This window comes from Coptis chinensis, chromosome 8 (genome assembly GCF_015680905.1).
Source record: "Coptis chinensis isolate HL-2020 chromosome 8, ASM1568090v1, whole genome shotgun sequence".
Taxonomy (NCBI): Eukaryota; Viridiplantae; Streptophyta; class Magnoliopsida; order Ranunculales; family Ranunculaceae; genus Coptis; species Coptis chinensis.
In genome coordinates this window covers 41,659,700-41,680,271 of record NC_141463.1, presented here as the reverse complement: position 1 = coordinate 41,680,271, position 20,572 = coordinate 41,659,700, and positions in this window count along the sequence as shown.

Here is a 20,572-nt window from a genome sequence, read left to right as displayed (position 1 = left end):
AATCCTTTAACAAAACCGAAAGCTTGATGTGATGTCATATCCTCTACTCTCGTTTGTTCCAACAATGCAATGGCTATAGCTTTTGTCGCAAACCTCCAAAGATATCACCTATTTTAGTGCATGTGAGGTCCTCTTCCAATTCTCTACTCTCTTCTCTCTCAGCCTCTCTCTTGTTCTTCTCTCTTTCTTTCTTCATGCTCTCTGTTTCGGTATTCTGGAGAGGCTCCTCTCTTTGTTTTCCTTTGTTTATATAGAGTGTCCTTTAGGGCATGCACGAGTTGGAATTCACTTTGGAAAGGTTTCCTTCAGTGTTTGAATCCTTCTGGAACTGTCTAAATCGAGTACCAAGCGGTGGAAGCAAGCTGCAAAGGGTGCTGGAAAAACACTGAAATTCTGCGAAATCTAGAAAAGGCATGGGCGCGCTCTCGAACAAGCCAAATGAAGAGCGCGCGCCCTTTGACCTATTGACAATAGTACTTCAAACTTTGAGCAGTTCTTTAGAATCTCTAATACATGTTATTTCCAACCTTGTTTTGTGTATTCTCTCTGGAGTCAAGCCGTGAGGATCTTACAACCCCATAAAGTCCCCAGTCTTAGCCCGTTTCATCGTATTCACGGTGATTCCTATAAACCAATGGAATAGACTAATCAAATGAACTTATATTAATCAACTAGCCAATATAATGTATATATAGACATAATTGTGTAGCATTTATGTGCTTAACAAATACCCGCAAACTTACATTTCGCTAGTCCTCGAGTAAAACTAGATCTAAACTAAGTAAACAAAAAACCAAAAATTCTAACTCACTTTCGTAGGAATCACGGTTACACTTAGCATGTGTAACAAGCCTTTTAAACCCCTAGGTTACCCGTAGTGGACGAGTTTAGTCTCTTGAGAGTTTTTCAGAGAAGTTACTCACAAACATCATCTATACTTCAACGACTAAGAAATAAAAGTAATTGCTCCTTAATTTAATCTCAGATATCTTTACATCTCACTAGCAATGAATAAATAATAATCATTTTAAAACTTAAGTTAACACATGCATAATAATCAAATCATCTAAAAATAAATAAACATACAATGAAATGCAATGGCAGGTCCGTTTCTAAAACTTTTGAAATAGTGTCCTTAAGTAGGTTATTACAAGGAATGTGTCAAGACACAAATCACTCTAATTTTTCTACTCAAGTTTTGCTCACTCCAGTGTGCAGTGGGCACACTTTACTCATAATCTCAATTACGTCCAAAAGAGCCGAGATCGATTAAACACTACTACCACTTACTATCACACAAACATATTCCTAGTTGAGCTAGAGGTCTTTATTAGGTATTATGTACGACTTAGGTGATGGTTTAAGAATTAATTGAATGGATAAACAAAATAGACAAGTCTGAGAAAATAGGGTCTTCAAATTACATTACTATAGATAACCTTTGTTCTTGCTTTTGCTTCAACACTTTTGTTCTAAACTTAGCCCTTTTGTTTTGGGTTTTGAATCCTTTTGATTCTATTTTTGGAGTTCTAACTTTGATTTTCTTATTTTGGAAACTGACTTTTGTTTTCTATTTCTTTTCAAGCAACTGATTAATATTTGTTTCTGCATAGGTTTTTCTCTTCTCTTTTTTCTTCATTTCATCATATTTGTCAAACTTATCAAATGGGTAGGCTATTTTTATTTTTATTTTTATTTTGTTTTATGATGGGTCAAGAATTTATGGTTTATGAAAAGGCTAAATAAATGGCTCAGTGGGGCGACTAGCGAAAAACTATTCTTGATAGGTATGAATTTCTGGCTATATCGATCCAAAGAGGGCCTAAATTCTCTCTTAGGATATGGTATGGTGATCAAGCAAATGGACGTGTGATTTCTCTACTCATAATTTACTACTCCTTTGTGTCATCACTCAGATATCACTCGTATGAGGCTTTTAGCTAGATTCTCACGGGATATGTAAATTAAGCACTCAAACCTAGGTCTCAGAAATTTACTGCCAAGTACAATCATAGATGCTCATGCAAGATATGCATGAAAATATGCAATTACTATTACCTATTTATTAACATAAGTTTCTATTAACTACTCTTAATTCTAATGCTAAAATGAGACTTCTAGACTATTATCATCATTGAAAAGAAAACCATACTATTATCACTAAGTGCATAATATAAATATAATTTTTTTCGCTAACCAAAACATTTTGTTCCCACCCCCAAACTTATCATAGACATTGTCCTCAATGTTAACATATATGCTCAAATGAAAAAGATAACAACATGGACAAGTAAAGGAATAAGGAAAGAGGTTACCAATAGCTCCATGAACGAAAAATAAAAGCTTGAGTCACCTATAGAAATTAGTACCAAACAAAAGATATAAGAGTAACAATATATATATAAGGAATGTATGTGATATATGCACAAAAGACTCAACAAAAAGAAAAACATGGGTTGCCTCCCATAAGCGCTACAGTTAACGTCTCTCACAGTCGAATGTTTCACACACCTAATCCTTGGATTAACTACCATATGAGTGCAAGCAATATCAAGCAGATAATCAAATATTCCAATCTCAAACAAAATATCATGTGATGCTCAATATAAAAATTAAGCCACCCTCAAACTTATGCAAAACAACACTTAACCATACCATGTATCACGTAATAAGATATACAAAGGAAAGGAACAGTAGGTTAACATGAGACAATGCATCTAACAAATAGTTATAATGTCATTAGATTTTCGCAAAGCAGACAACACTTTCAAATTATCTTTTCTTACCCAAACAGCACGGACCTTAGGTAAATGGTAGCTAGGTTGTGTGCACATGAGGTCCTCTTCCAGTTCTCTCCTCTCTTCTCTCTCGGCCTCTCTCCTGTTCTTCTCTCTTTCTTTCTTCCTATTCTCTATTTTGGTGTTCTGGAGAGGCTCCTCTCTTCATTTTCCTTTGTTTATATAGAGTGTCCTTTAGGGCATGCACAAGTTGGAATTCACTTTGGAAAGGTTTCCTTCACTATTTGACTCCTTTTGGAACTATCCAAATCGAGTACCAAGTGGTGGAAGCAAGCTGCGAAGGATGTTGGAAAAACACTGTAATTCTGCGAAATCTAGAAAAGGGTGCGAGCGCGCTTTCAAACAGGCCAAATGAAAGGCGCGCACCCTCTAACCTCTTGACAACAGTACTTCAAACTTTGAGCAGTTCTTTAGAATCTCTAATATATACTATTTCCAACCTTGTTTTGTGTATTCTCTCTGGAGTCAACCCGTGAGGATCTCATAACCCCATAATTTCCCCAGTCTCAGCCCGTTTCATCGTATTTGTGGTGATTCCTGTAAAACCAATGAAACAAACTAATCAAAGAAAATTATATTAATTAACTAACTAATATAATGTAAATATGGACATAATTGTGTAGCATTTATATACTTATCACTATGTCTCTATTAGAGGAGACATCAACTAACTGCGCACCTTAAGTTACATCCTCATTTTCATTTATATGATATCTCTTGCAATCTTGTTACAAAATGGAAGGGTCCACGTAAATTCAAACCCAAATATACAAAGGATGAAGCATTACAACAACTCTGTGACTTGTACCTAGAGTTACTTCAGAAGTACCGGTAAAGCTATTAAATATTATCACTCTCAAAATCAAATACACTACTAATGGGGTTATCATTATGTCAAACTGTCAATGGACTATTAGACATAAACTTGTTTGTGTGTCTATCATTTGAAACTCACTTTAAGGTTACTAGTGTCTACTGAATATTTATGATTGTTTACATAGATTACTGATAACGAAAGTTCATCCTGGATTTGTTTGATATTTCTCTCTTTTTCCCCATGTCTAGAACCTAACGTTTCATAAAAATGAAAATTGGGTTCTATAAATTATTTTATTTCAACTAATCATTTGCTAGTTTAGTTGCTTATAAGACAGTAGACATTAAAGCTAAGTCATCTGAAGACAAGGAACAGGACATAAGTGAGCTTTCATTTACTGATCTGAGAGATAAAATTCTAGCTCTTGATCTTCTTGACAAGGACTTAGTGGTAAAAGCCAATCAAGCAGAGGCTGACTTCTGGAGGAAATCAGAAGGATATAGAGTGGGCTAGAATGATGGGATTTTGGGGTTCAATTGTGGTGGTCAATAATGGGTCTCAGAGACTTGCTTCCCTTCTAGAACTTTGGCAAAACCAAGCATGCAGGACCTGGAATACATGGAAGAGTTGAAGCAGCTCATACATAACCAAAAGATACCAGCACCTGCTCCTATAGAGCAGTGGTGGACTACTCGCAGCAAGAGCCTCATGAGTCCAGCTTCAAGCTCTGCAGAAAATGGTTTATTTTCATAGGTAACTTTATATCACTACCTGGTTGTTTCATATGGAAATCATGTATGATCCACTTTTGCCTCCTTCCCTTATTGAATCACATGCACAAACAACCATCTTACATTTGGTAATTGATTAGAAATTAGAGGGAGAAAAATGGTTGTTCGCTAATTTGCTTAGTGGCCCAAGAAGATAAGAAATTAATAGTATACATACACACACCTTTAACTTCTGTGGTTTTCTAAGAGTTAAATCATTCCCCTTAATACAATATCTGCTTACATATCTACTATTGAACAAAATCTTTTATGCTCTCAAGGCTTCAACAACTATATACTGAACATGATTTTCTGAGCTGTTTAAACATCCATGCTTTTACCAGGTAGGTATAACCATGTATCTTCCTACATTGGATGCCTGACAAAGAAAGGAGATCACAGAGGAGTTCTTCCATTATCGGAGTTTGACAATGACTCGGTTACGGGATAAATATTCTGCTTATGAACATTGGGCTAAGAAGACAACTCTACTAATAGAAGAAAGTACAAATCTGAACATTCCTTACCATCCTCACTGACGCTCTCACCTTTTTTCCTTTGCACTACATATAAGTCCCAATGTAATATGTATAGCGCTATTTGCTAACGTGATAAGATATGGTAAACTAGAGTTACTTACTACTGGACTCTCTTCCTAACGTATACTTTTTTTTATCAATTTTTTTTTCTTACTTGTGCAATATACCGTACCCTTCTTGATTCACTTGTTCTTTAATTTCTTATAGTCATAGTAGAATGAGGACTTCATGATGCAGGTGCATGGATCTATTAACAAATGAATAGATGGCAGCTAGGTTTTTTGGAGTTGGAAGTGCTCATAACAAGCTAAGATATAGCTAGAATAGTGTTAGTGTCATGTAATTTTTTTTTTTGCTTTATTGTGATTCTTTTGGTATTGGAATGACTTATTTTGTTGGGAGTCAAACTAGATAATAGATACTTGGTTTGATCGATGAAATCAATAGAAATTAATTGTTTTGAATGTTGTCTCTTTTTTCCCAATGTTACAATCATAAAGTAGGTTAATGCGATTTGCTTATGATGTTTTAATAATGTGGATGTTATTTATGTCATAAAGTAGGTTAATGAGATTTTGGTTTTGACGAACATGATGTAGGTTGAGAAATGAATGTATATGATCGAATACAAAAATAAGAAAAAATTAAAAATATATATATGTACATTAATTTCGCTTTTGGGAAAAGTAACATAATATATGTTAAAAGTGACACAACTAACCACTCTTATGTGACACTTTCTTTTTCATACGATTTCCATGCAGTTGATTCCCAAAAGTGATACAAGAAGTATAGGGCTTTCGTGACGCTTTTGAAGTACCTATGGCACGCTCTTGCCAAAAGTGACACAACTAGTATACTTAATGTGTCGTTTTTGACAAACCATGTGACACACTTCCTTAAAAGTGACATAAGAGGCTATTCTTAAGTGTCATTTTGTTAATAGAAAGTGACATATTTAGTAAGGCTTTTGTGTCACTTTTGGTTGACATGTATGTGTCGGGGGCTGTTATGTCACTTGAGAAATCATTTCAAAAGTGACACAAGTGACTTTTTGTGTCACTTAAAAAAGGACACAAAAAGCCCTTACTTTAGTAGTGTTCTTAGGTCATCCAAGATTTTATAGGCGATTCATTAAGGAATTTAGTAAGATTTCTCATCCCACATGTAATTTACTTGCTAAGGACGTTGCTTTTGTCTTTGATGATGATATTTTGAAAGCTTTTGAGAAGCTTAAGCATTTATTGACTTTTGCTCCTATCATACAACTACCTTATTGAAGTGTGCCTTTTAAGTTACTATGTGATGTGTTTGAATATACATTTGGGGCTATTTTAGGACTACAGTGTGATAAGTTGCCCCATCTAATTTATTATGCTAGTCAAACTCTTAATAATGCACAAATGAATTACACTACCACCGAGAAGGAGTTATTAGCTGTTGTTTTTGCTTTAGACAAATTCAAATCTTATCTCATAGGATCTAAGGTTGTCGTGTTTACTGATCATTTAGCTCTGAAGTATCTTCTTTCTAAAAAGGATGCTAAAGCGCGTGTTATTCGTTGGGTACTCTTGTTGCAAGAGTTTGATATAGAGATTAGGGATTAAAAATGTACGGAGAATGCGATAGCTGACCACTTATCTAGACTTGTAGTAGAGTCTTCGACTGATTCATTACCTTTGAATGAGTCCTTCCCTAATGAGAAACTCTTTGATGTCTCCCAGTTGCCTTGGTATGCATAAGTTGTTAATTATCTTGTTACTGGTCAGTTTTCATCTCTTTGGAGACAACAAGATAAATCTATGTTTCTTGATGATGTTAGGAATTTTTTCTGGGATGATCCATACTTGTTTAAGGCATGCCCTGATCAAATTGTTAGGAGATGTGTTCCTAAGAGTGAGTTTCATAGTGTTCTCTCTTTTTGTCATGACCATGCAAGTGGTGGTCACTTTGGTCCTAAAACGACGGCTGCAAAGGTTTTGCAGTGTGGTTTTTATTGGCCTACTCTCTTTAGGGATGCACATGAGTTTTGTTTAAGTTGTGATAGATGCCAGCGTATAGGTAATATTTCCCATAGGAACATGATGCCTCTTTTCCCTATATTAGTGGTTGAGCTTTTTGATGTGTGGGTTATAGACTTCATAGGTCCTTTTCCACCTTCCTTTGGTTATCTTTATATGCTTGTCGCAGTGGATTATGTTTCCAACTAGGTTGAGGCGGTGTCATGTAAAATGAATGATCATAAGGTTGTCATTAACTTTTTGAAATATAATATATTTTCTCATTTTAGTACTCCTCGTGCAATTATAAGTGATAATGGTACTCATTTTACACATCGAGCACTTAAGACTTTAATGAAAAATTACTCCATTACTCATAAGCTTGCTACCCCTTACCATCCCTAAACTAGTCGCCAAGTTGAAGTATCTAATAGGCAAATTAAGCAGATTTTAGAAAATACGGTACTACCTGACCGCAAGGATTGGTCTCAACATCTTAATGATTCTCTTTGGGCTTATAGAACTGCTTATAAGACTCCCATTGGTATGTTTCCTTATCCGCTTGTGTTTGGGAAGGCATGTCATTTGCCTGTGAAATTGGAACATCGTGCCGTTTGGGCAATTAAAACTTTTAACTTTGATATGTGAAAGGCAGGTTCACACCGTGAACTTCAGTTGAATGAGTTAGCTAAGTTAAATAATGAGGTATATGAGAATGACAAGATTTACAAAGAGCGAACTAAGATTTTTCATGATAAGTCTATTCTTCAAAAGTCCTTTGAACCTAATAAAAAAGTCTTGCTGTTTAATTCTCGTTTCAGTCTTTTTCCTGGTAAGTTATGTTCTAGGTGGACTGGTCATTTCATTGTTAAAATTGTTTTTCCTCATGGCGTTGTTAAGATAGAAAATCCTAAGGATGGTCGTGTGTTTATACACTATAAAAAATAGTCAAGGAACAATAACGACCAATAGATGTCGTTTACAATGAAAACATGTGTTATATTCCGTCGTTAGCTATATTCTGTCGTTAGGGCCGTCATAAAAACCGATGTAGTTTTCCAAATACGACGGCCCAGGTCACTTGTAATATTTAAAGAACAACGATGGCTTTTAACACTTGTAAATTGATAAGAGCCCAAAACTGTAGTTTTAACCCCTTAATAATCATACTTTTAGACCAATTATGTGAATAATAAATAAGAGTTAATACTGATTACATGTTTTTATGCATTTCAGGCTTCAAAGTCCATTATGTGCAGAAATGTGCCACTTTAGTGAGATAAAAGAGCAATGGTTGGTTGCTAAGGAGTTTTGTGATTAAAAGCCAAGATTCAAGAAGACAAAGCATTTCTAAAGCCCGGTCAAAGCTGAAAAGTCAAAGTCAACGCGGGCAGAAACAGCACACAAAGTCAGCAGAACTTCCGAAGACCATATCTTTGGACTCAGACCTCGGAATTGGGCCTACCTTATGTCAAAACGACCGGCTTGGAAAGAGCTTTCCAATGGTCTAAGCCTTGACCCAATCAGAGGAGCAAAAGTGGACGAAACATCTGTCGAAGCCAACTGCAACTGAAAAGCCCATTTTGGACTAAAAAATTGGGTTTTGGGCCTGATTCTCTGGCCCAAAACATGGCTCCAAGCCCATGCACGATTTTTGGATCTGAAAGTATAAAAACAAAAGCTTAGCTCTTTGTTAATGGTAGCTAGTTAGACCTGAAACAATAGATAATTCTAGATCTAGTTTTCATTAATTAAATTAAGTTTAGTTTAAATTCAATTCTTGTTTTAGAGTAAACTCTTAGAATCATTGTTCTTAATTAGTTTGATAAATAAAATAGCTATTTGTCAATTTCGGTTTTTGTTATTTCAATCTATTAGATCTAGTTTTAATTATTGTTGGTTAGCATTTCTTAGTTGTTAATTAGATTTTAATTATTGTTTAATTTAGATTAGTAAATTTCGAATCTTGATATCATGTTTAGTTTAGATTCATATGGAAATGATTGTAGAATGATTCTCGGCTAAACCTCCATTAGAGGGGGTTGAGAAGCCTTGATGAAAGCTTGATTCTGATTATCGTAGAGTCGTCGTAATTTCTATTCCACTCTAGAAACGATTAATTCGCCATGAGAATGGGTTTAATTGTTCAAATGCTAGTTATGAATTGGTAGAAATGTCATGTGTAATTAGGGATTAGGAAGAACCAATTGTTCTGCGTAGCAGTTCAATTCGGATTACGACGATTTGTCGTTAGTGAGTTAAGTTGAGTTAAGGTGGAATCAATCCCCCCTAATTCCTTATTATAGAATCAATGTAGTATTTCCGTAGTTGAATCAATTATAGTTTGTATCTTGTGGGTAGTTGCATCGTAGTATAATTCCCCCTCATAAAACTCTAATTAGACTTAAAACCGATTGATTAAACTATGAAATCATTCCATGCTAGAGAACTAGGAGTGGAATGAATTTGTTACTCCACTCTATTTCGATAGAATTGAGAGTAGAAACATTGATAAATATAGACTCGTATAAGTTTTAGTTTACTTACGTTTTGAGTTTCATCGTTCATTTCGTAGGTAAACGATCATTTTTATAGTTTATCAAATGGCGCCGCTGCCATCTTAGTTTCAATTTAGCATTGTTTTCATAGTATAATTAGTCATTTTTAAGTCCCATTAAACCCACCCACCCTTGTTTGATTCATACTGTGGTTGTCCATTTCAGCATTGAAAAGTTCCGCAAAAAATTACACGTAGCGCGACCGCACCCAAAGCGAGCGCACCTGCGCCCAAACGCCTGGAACCTTGAGCACGACCCACCTTAAAACACTATAACTTGAAGTTACACGGAGCGCGACCGCGCCCAAAGCGAGCACACCCGTGCCCTAAGCTAAATTTTTCCGGATTTCTATAGGTTTGTTTCGAACTTCGATTTTTTAAGTTTTTCAGTGTTCTAACTTGTTATATACACTAAACACACGTAAACAAGACGCTATTCATAAGCGAAGCAAGGACGCAATCAGGTATTCCTTTCTTCCACACCTCGCATCTCCAGTTAGAGGTTTCTACTAGTATATCAGAATTGTTTGGAGTGTTATATGTTTAGTTAAGTTCGACTTAGTCTTGCATGAGATTAAGGTCTGGTCGAAGAAAAAAACTAACGTAATTACACCGGCAACGCGAACAACAAACAAGTCTATCTAGTTTCCCACCCACTACACCTCTAGCTACTATTTCACACACACCACCTGATATTATGGCTGAAGAAAGTGAGACTCCTCTCTCTGACTTTTATAAAGCCTTGAGCGATAGCCCTAAATCTTGCATCGTTCTAGCAGACCCAGTGGAGGATTTCCGCATCCCTCCAAATATATTTAATTTGTTACCCGTTTTTCATGGTTTAGACCATGAAAAACCTTATCAGCACATGCGTAGGATTGAACAAGTCCTTACAACATTCCACCATCCTACGGTTGGTGCGGAACAAATTAAATTGAGGGTATTCCCTTTCACCTTAGGCGATAAAGGCGTCTTGGTTAACTGCCCAAGCGCCTAATTCGGTGGACTCGTGGGCCAAACTTGTTCAGCTGTTTATGGAACATTTTTATCCACACCTAAAGACGGATGAAATGCTTTCTAAGATTCACTTCTTTCGACAGAATCCTCATGAATCATTTTCAGAGGCTTGGAATCGTTTCACCGATCTCCTTATAGAGTGTCCACACCATCACCTAGCAAAAAACACGTTAGTTCGTGCCTTTTTCAAAGGACTTCTACACCACCATAAAGAAGTCCTAGACATAATGAATGGGGGTAGTTTCCTAACTAAAGGAGCCTCAGAGGCATATAAATTTTTGGAAGATCGGACTAAAGCGTAATAATAATTGGGGGTAGTGGCGATTACTCGCTCCCGCTAGTTCTTCTTCAACAGCTTAATGCTACCAAGATGTTTGAGGTGAAATCAGATCCCGAGCTTAAAACTCTAATTGAATCCCTCACAAAAAGGTAGAGGCCATTTCTATACAACAAAAGCCTATCCCCGTCATGAATGTAAATTCAAATCCATGTAGTTTCAGTTGGAGTCCTGAGCATCCCGACTCCCACTGTCCTATAGCCTATGAACATTCTTGTTCCATTAATAGTGAACCTAATGCCCCTTGGAGACAAAATCCCAACTTCGGTTGGAGAAATAACAAACAAGTCACACCTACAGGTACAATAATCAATATGTTAGGCCAACGCGCTTATAACCAAGCTCCACCACAACAAAAGGCGGGATCGGGGTAATTATAATAATTATAACAACCAAAGCCAACCCCTCGACAAGGTCAAGCACAAGGTCAATGTAGTTATAATAATTATAATGCTAATAGAGGTATCGTTCCGGTAAATAATAAGGGTTTATTCGTGAAAACCCTCCATTTTATGACATGCTTTTGTGTTTACCCCCCAAATTTTGAATCATCACAAAAGTCCCCACTCCATCCCGGCCCCGTTCGAAAATCATCCATATTTGTCCTATTGCCTAAAAAGTACCCTCGGGGAGTAAACACAAACTAAAAAGAAATTGGCCCAAGCCCAACTAACTAAACTAAACGACCGGGTGTATAAGATCGCTTTCATCATCTTCTTCCTCAACTACCTAACCCGACAAATCCTAAACACAACAAATCCAACCCAACCAAAGAACCTCGGGTCGAAGAACGCCTCAATCGCAATTTTCGTTTGTTTGGCAAGAGCAATCATCACAAGTGGAACAACATACACATGAGTCACCTTTGATCATTTTAGAACTAGACTCTGGTGTATACATATATAAAAAAAAAGACAGCGTATTCTCAAAAGTTATATCATCCCTGAAGCTAAGGAAGTAACCACTCAAGGCTTCATAGCAAGAGCCAACCCAAACACGGGATTCTTATCCAAGGCCTTCGTGTCTATCTCACTAGAAATTGTCGACTGACTTGGGTTTGAGTTCATGCTGCAGGAGGGCCCCAAAGCTTCCCATTGCTTTTTAAGCCTTGCCTTCACCATTGTCGGATCATCAATTGCATACGATCCTCCAGTGTGATAGTGTTCTCATTGGTGGAGAACCTTCTAGCAATCTCTATAACTCCAAAGCCTCCTCTTAGGAAGACCCGGATAATGCACATATGAACCTTTCAAGGTATCTCCTTTGTCGCCCCGAAAATGAGAGAAACCGGTGTCAAAAGTAATTTGTTTTTTCGCTTTATTCATTTACCGGAACTTAAACATTACTAGGGATGGCATATAAATCAACCGGGAACAGAGAAACTTATAGAACAGCGAAGCATCGTAATCTGCACTTTTCACACTAATACCAGCATTGTATTTTGTTAAACTACCCAACTTGGTCTCGTAAAGTAGACTCCACTCCAAATGCAAAGTTGGTCATTGCCAAAGGGTGACCGAAAAATCTACAACCGGGGACCGGTTCAAATTAGCAAACCGTAGTCAAAGTTGAATGCATGTTCATGGAAGTATTGCACCTCCAAATTTGTGTTAATAATAAGAAAAACGCTTATTCCAGTTATAGCGACATTCGAAATACAATAAAAGAGTCTTGCATTTAACATGATAGATATTCTACCTTCTTCTTTGTCATATTGTGGAAACTTGATCAGTAGCAATAGCCTTGGTAGATGGCACAATCTCATGGAAAGTGACGGTTCTAAAATGATCAAAGGTGACTCATTTGTATGTTGTTCCACTTGTGATGATTGCTCTTGCCAAACAAACGAGAAATTGTGATTGAAGCGTTCTTCGACCGAGGTTCTTTGGTTCATTTGGATTTGTTGTGTTTTAGGATTTCTTTGGTTCGGTGGTTGAGGAAGAAGATGAGGCGAAAAGCGATCTTATACACCGGTCGGTGTTTAGTTTAGTTAGTTGGGCTTGGGCGATTTCTTTTAGTTTGTGTTTACTCCCCGAGGGTACTTTTAGGCAATAGAACAAATATGGATGATTTCTGAACGGGGCCAGGACGGAGTGGGGGGACTTTTGTGATTATTCAAAATTTGGGGGGTAAACACAAAAGCATGTCATAAAATGGGGGGTTTTCACAAATAAACCCAAATAATAACTATCACAATCCGCCCATAAATAATCAATGCGAGATAGTTCCAGTCACACCACCCGTGATTACTACACCCACACAACCGGATCGTCTTGACACCTTCATACAAGTGAGCCAACAACTTTTCCAAACCATGGCTCAATCTAACCAACACATTCTACAATCCGTTAATAATTTAAACCAACAGTTAGCCCAAGAGAAAGCCCAACCAAAAGGCGTGTTTCCAGGCCAAGCGATACCCAACCCTAGAATAGCAAACACAGCCTTTGAGGTAAACGGTAATACTAGTACGGAGACTACAACCGTAGGTGACCTAAATGCCATCACCACTCTCCGTTCTGGAAGAGTGGTTGATAATAAAGTAACTATGCCTATAGTTACCCCATCAGTACTCCCTACACCGGATATCGAACTAGATACCGAAATAGAAACTGAAGAACCTACCACTGTAGAGGTACCAGTTAAACCACAACCTAAGAAACAGAAAGCCAAGGTTACACATCAAGTTGAGCCATACGCTAAATATAGAGCGAAACCACCGTTCCCTCATAAATTAGCCATGCTAACCAGGGATACTAACTTTGAGGAGATTAGGAACGTTTTCAAAAATCTAATGATAAACCTTCCTTTTCTCGAAGCTATAAAAAAGCTACCTAACCACGTTAAGTTTCTTAAGGAGTTGTGCACTACTAGGCGTAAGACCAACATACCTAAAGATGCATTTCTAACTGAACAGTTCCCAACTTTATCCGAAAATAATGGAATTGTTAAGTACAAGGACCCTGGTCGTCCTACTGTACAATGCACCTTAGGAGATTCTCACACGACGACCGCGCTACTAGACCTGGGGGCTAGTGTTAACTTACTCCCGTTTTATTTGTATAAACAAATAGGTCTAGAGGAGATGCAACCTACTAAAATGACATTGCAATTAGCTGATCGGTCTATTAAGTATCCTAAGGGTGTGGTTGAAAACATGCTTTGGTTAAAGTCCAAAATTTTTACTACCCAGCCGACTTCGTTATCCTCGACACAGAAGTCACTAACGACTCTGTACCTATCATTTTAGGGCGTCCCTTCTTGGCTACTGCCAACGCGCTCATAAACCGCCAGCGATGGTTCAATGTCATTATCCTTTGGCCATCTTTTCGTTGAGGTAAATGTTTTCAAAACGAGGACCGCGATATCGATTCATCTACAAATTGAGAGGTTAGCATGATCGAGAGCTTAGCTCAAGATTACTTCAAAAACATGTTTCCAGAGAAACAGATTAACAAATTCCTTTCCTTCAGAAATTCCGACTTTAACAATGACTGACAAAATCGAAGAAGAATTCCTGCAACTCTTTTGCACCGCTTCTTTACCACTTCGCGAGTCCCCCCTTGCCAACAACCATTCATCCCTTGATGCTATGACGGAAGATGAATTTTTCAATCTCTATCCCAGTGATCCTTTTGACCCACCTATTGAGGAATGTCTTACATATATCAAGATTTCTGATGATATGGACTTGAGAGCTCTAGCTGAGAATCATTCACCTTCCATCACCAATATTCCCCACCCTCCACCTTTTCAAAGGAACCCCCGAGTTTGCACTTTCGATCCTTTAGTTTCTCCAGTGCTTCATGATTTTTAAATCCACCTAGTAAACAAATACTTCCCAAGGATAAACCACTTGACACCTTCATTTTCGGACTTGAAAACAAATCCCTAACTACACCATGAATGAGTTTTGTGCTAAACCCACATCCTCATTTTTTCCATGTTTTCCCTCTAAAACTTATCCCAATCCACCATATCTTCCACAACCATTCACTTTTCCACACTTATTCACTAGGACACCCTTTCGTTCAAAGATGAAACATAAGGTGCATGCTCGGTTATGTTATTGGTCTATCCGACTTCACTTTCATTCCACTAGGTCAAATCAGTAGGAAATCTTGGTGCTTGATTGTGTTTGGATATGTTTTCTGTGATATTTATTTATGGAATGATCCACAACTATTTCGGTTGTTGATATATGATAAACTGCATATTCATACATATGTTTAGATAAAGTCTCGAGTATCTGACGATAAACGACTCAATTTTTGTGTTTGGTGCATTTCCTTTCATTTCCATATATTGGTGAATGCACCATTCAGGTAACCGGGCCCTCCCTATGGAGTATGTGGTTGTAAGTACCGGATCCTAAGTCCATGTTTCACATAATTCACGTTTTCCACTCTTTGCATGTTTTCTTGGTTTTGAGTCATGTTTCTCTATGGTGTGAATTATGTCTTTATCGCTTATTGTTTTCCTTTATATTAAACCTAATTCATAAAAAGTAAAAAAGTTTAAAGCTATAAAAATAGTAATCTAGCAAGTCTCGAATCGACTTTAAAAGACCCGTTTTTTAAAACAAATTTTTACAAACCCGTTTTCAAAAATTTGTTTGGGGGGGGTGTTGGTTTTTCCATTCTTGATCACTCAAATTCCTATTCTTACCCCCACCTCGCTCCCTTGAAGAGTAGCTAGATTTCTTCTTGTTTGTTGTTTTGATGTTGTTTTTTTTATTATATTTAGTAGATAGGATGTTACGTTGTTAAATTCCGTAGTTAATTTTGACTTTTGTAGTGAAATGTTGTTTGAATGACAATATTAATATAATGTGGTTATTTTCATTGTGCGTGGTTGTTTAATGTTGATCCCACTTTCCCAAATTGTTTGGGGTGGTATTATGTAGTCCAAAGATGATTTTTATATGACCTCCTTTTTTTTTAGAAGTTATTTCGAGTCGTCATGGTGAATATATTGCCGATTAGGAATATCTATGAATAAATATCATGGTAGGATGAAATCTCGATAAAATAGGTAGGTTCTATCCTAAATTCAACCTAAAAGATATTAGGGTTGTTTTAGAATCAAGAATATGAGTTGTTTCCATTTTCGGGTTCGGAAATTTTAGTATTTCCGAAAATTGCCGGAAAAGCTTTTTGGCAACTTCCCGATTCGTTTTAGCAACTTAAAACCTATATAAACTTCATTCATTCTACACTCACAACCCACACTGCACCTAACTTCCATCACTCACCTTTCACTCCCACGTTTCCGTTGTTCGTCTCAATTTTCAACCATCAGCACCTCGGAGCGCACCGGCACCCCAAGTAGAGCGCACCTGTGCCCTACACATTTTTCTGAAATTTAGCACTGAGCGCACTTGCGCCCAAGTTGCCGCCCAAAACAAAACACTGTAAGTCAAAAAAAAATAAAAAAAACAAAAACAAAAAAAACAAAACAAAAACCCCGAAACAAACCGCTTTCAAGTGGAAGCGCCGCTGGCTGCTGACTTCCGTAGACCAGAAAATTTCCAGTTTATTGCGGGTTGTTCCCGGGTCACTGCAGCTATTCTAGAGCGTAGTTTCGAGATGACATCTCCTATAATAATACCGGAACAATCTTTTGAAGATTTGTTCCAAAGCACTACTTATGGTGCTTGGTCTCGCGAGGTGATCACACACGTAGGCTGGGAACCGCTTATGGTTCTTGCTAGCATTTGTTCTTGGACTTGCCATGCCCAATGCTGAAATACAAGACCCATGGTGCTATTGGGTAGATAATATGCATGTCCGGGGAGATAAGGTAAGTTTTAATTCCATTTAGTGTCCCGCTTATGTCCCAAGCAATTTAATTCTGTTAACCCCATAATGGGTGGAACTCTTATAGAGTTTCGAAGCGTCGGTTTTATATTAGTATGTTTTAACCTTGTACTACCCTGTAATTAAGGCAAAGCATGTTAGGATATAGATATGTATAATATGCACTTGTTTTCTAGTTAAAATTTCAAAAATTCAAAATATAAATAAATAAGTTATGCTATACACTTAGGAATATTGGTATTGTTTTCTTTCTCTATACTCTTAACAATCTAGAAGTCTCAATGAGCTTTTGCATTAGAATAATTTTTGGAAACTTAGGTTAATATGTAGGTAATAATCTTTGCATCTATCTATAAATATATTACATGAGTATCTATGATTGTTAGCAGTAAGTTTCTGAAATCTAGGCTAGAGTACTTATTCTACAAATCCCGTGAGAATATAGCCTAAAGCCTTATAAAAGTTAAACATTTGAGAAATGACACAAGGGAGAAGTAAAATCCGGATAGAGAAATCACACGTCCACTTGCTTGATCACTAAACCATATCCTAAGCGAGAATTTAGGCCCTCTTTGGATCGATATAGCCAGAAATTCAAACCTATGAATTATTTTCCGTTAGTCGCCCCTCTGAGCCTTTTTTTAGCCTTTCATAAACCACAAATCCTTTACCCTGTTACAAAAACAAAACAAAATAAAAAAAAAAATCAACCTACCCAATTTAGAATAAGTCTGAGAATAGAATGAGGAAAAAAGAAGAAGAGAAAAACCTATGTAAACAAAAATTAGTTAGTTGCTTCAGAAAATAAAGAAAAGAAGTTTCCATCCAAAGAAAAGAAAAATAAAAATAGAAATAAAATAAAAACTCCAAAAAATAGAATAAAAGGAGTCAAAAGCCAAAGAAAAAGAAAAAAAATATGGCTAAGGATGGAAACAAAGTGTAGAAGCAAAAGTAAATAACTAGGTTTTCCCTAGTTACATAATATGAAGACTCTATTATCTCAGACTTGTCCTTTTTGAATATCCATTTCCTTCCTTCTTAAACCATCTCCTAATCCCCAAAATACCTAATAAAGACCTCTAGCTCAATTAGGAATAGGTTAGTGTGATAGTAAGTGGCAGATGTGTTTGATCGACTCCGGCTTCCTTGTGTGTCATTAAGATTGTAAGGTAAAGTGTGCCCATCACACTACTAGTATGCTTAAACTTGAGTAGAAAAATCAGAGTGTTGTATCTTGACTATTATTATGAGAACCTACTTAAAGACGCTATTCCGAGTTTCAGAAACGGACCTGCTATTGCATTTCATAGTATTACTCATTGTATATATGTTTATTGTAGATGATTGATTATTATGCATATATTAGCTTAGGGTTTTGACTTGGTTATTCATGTTCATAGCTAGTGAGATGTATAGATAATTTGGAGCATGAATAAGGAAACAATAGTTTTCTTTCTTAGTCGTTGTATTATAGATGAAGTTTGTGAGTACCTTCACTGGAAAACTCTCACGAGGCTATAACTCATCCACTAGGGAATTCCTAGTGGTTTAAGGCCTTGTTGCATATAGTCAATGCAATCGCACTCAGCGAAATGAGAGTAGATAGAACTCCATTTTTGGTCACTTATGCTAATTTCTCATATTTGCTTGAGGACAAGCAAAATGTTGTTTGGGGGTGGTTGATAAGAGCCCAAAATTGTAGTTTTAACCCCTTAATAATTATACTTTTAGGCCAATTATGTGAATAATAAGTAAGAGTTAATACTGATTACGTGTTTTTATGCATTTCAGGCTTCAAAGTCCATTATGTGCAGAAATGTGCCACTTTAGCAAGATAAAGGAGCAATGGTTGGTTGCTAAGGAGTTCTGTGATTAAAGGCCAAGATTCAAGAAGACAAAGCGTTTCTAAAGCCCGGTCAAAGCTGAAAAGTCAAAGTCAACGCGGGAAGAAACAGCACACAAAGTTAGCAGAAATTCCGAATACCATATCTTTGGACTCGGACCTCGGAATTGGGCCTACCTTATGTCAAAACGACCGGCTCGGAAAGAGCTTTCCAATGGTCCAAGCCTTGACCCAATCAGAGGAGAAAAAGTGGACAAAATATCTGTCGAAGCTAACTGCAGCTGAATAGCCCATTTTGGACTAAAGAAATTGGGTTTTGGGCCTGATTCTCTGGCCCAAAACATGGCTCCAAGCCCATGCATGATTTTTGGATCTAAAAGTATAAAAACAAAAGCTTAACTCTTTGTTAATGGTAGCTAGTTAGACCTAAAACAATAGATAATTCTAGATCTAGTTTTCATTAATTAAATTAAGTTTAGTTTAAATTCAATTCTTGTTTTACATTAAACTCTTAGAATCATTGTTCTTAATTAGTTTGATAAATAAAATAGCTATTTGTCAATTTCGATTTTTGTTATTTCAATCTATTAGATCTAGTTTTAATTATTGTTGGTTACCATTTCTTAGTTGTTAATTAGATTTTAATTATTGTTTAATTTAGATTAGTAAATTTCGAATATTGATATTATGTTTAGTTTAGATTCATATGAAAATGATTGCAGAATGATTCTCGGCTAAACCTCCATTAGAGGGGGTTGAGAAGCCTTGATGAAAGCTTGATTCCGATTATCGTAGAGTCGTCGTAATTTCTATTCTACTCTAGAAACAATTAATTCGCCATGAGAATGGGTTTAATCATTCACATGCTAGTTATGAATTGGTAGAAATGTCATGTGTAATTAGGAATTAGGAAGAAACAATTGTTCTGCGTAGCAGTTCAATTCGGAGTACGACGATTCGTCGTTAGTGAGTTAAGTTGAGTTAAGGTGGAATCCATCCCCCCTAATTCCTTATTATAGAATCAACGTAGTATTTCCGTAGTTGAATCAATTATAATTTGTATCTTGTGGGTAGTTGCATCGTAGTGTAATTCCCCCTCGTAAAACTCTCATTAGACTTAAGACCGATTGATTAAACTATGAAATCATTCCATGCTAGAGAACTAGGAGTGGAACGAATTTGTTACTCCACTCTATTTCGATAGAATTGAGAGTAGAAACATTGATAAATATAGACTCGTATAAGTTTTAGTTTGCTTATGTTTTGAGTTTCATCGTTCATTTCGTAGGTAAACGATCATTTTTATAGTTTATCATAAATTAACAACGGACGTCAGCTCATGTTTCTTTTGAAATCAATCCCACGTATATTTAGAATTAAACCACAATCTTTAGCCGTCGTTTATGGGAGAGATTTTTCAGTGGTTCTCACTGTCATTTATTTATTTAGTATTTTTTTTTTTTTTTATTGTACCTGATAGAAAAGCATGTATTCTTGTAAATGTAAGGCTATAACTAAAGAAAATTAACAAAATATAAGATAAGAACCTGAATCAAAGCAAAATATTTTCATTAAATATTTGAAACTTCAACAAAACAAATCTCATCCAACAACTTTGTACACAACCAAGTCTTTAAGATAACTTAAGAAAGTAATTTAGATTACATTAGTAAAAGCTTTAGGCCATGTAATAGTAGATCTTACGTCAATGTCACTAAAGTTCTTTCCTCTAGCACCAAACAACTCAGCGTGAAATTCCAGAGTCTCATCCACTATGATCCGATGAACATGGTCAGGCACTTCCTCTCGATCACCAAGCAATCTTCCAATAGTAACCACTGTACCTCCCATGCTTTGTGGATCACATGTTTGTACAGATGGACACGAGACCATTGGTTGCCTAGACAATGAATAACCAGTTATCTAAGATGAACAAGAGATAAAGTAATAAGAAAATCCCATACGACAAACATGCCAACTAGCAAATTCATCAAAAGTTGTATAACAAATATATGGCAATAATATCAATGCGAAAATATATACCATATTACAACTAAAGATATTGCAATCATGCA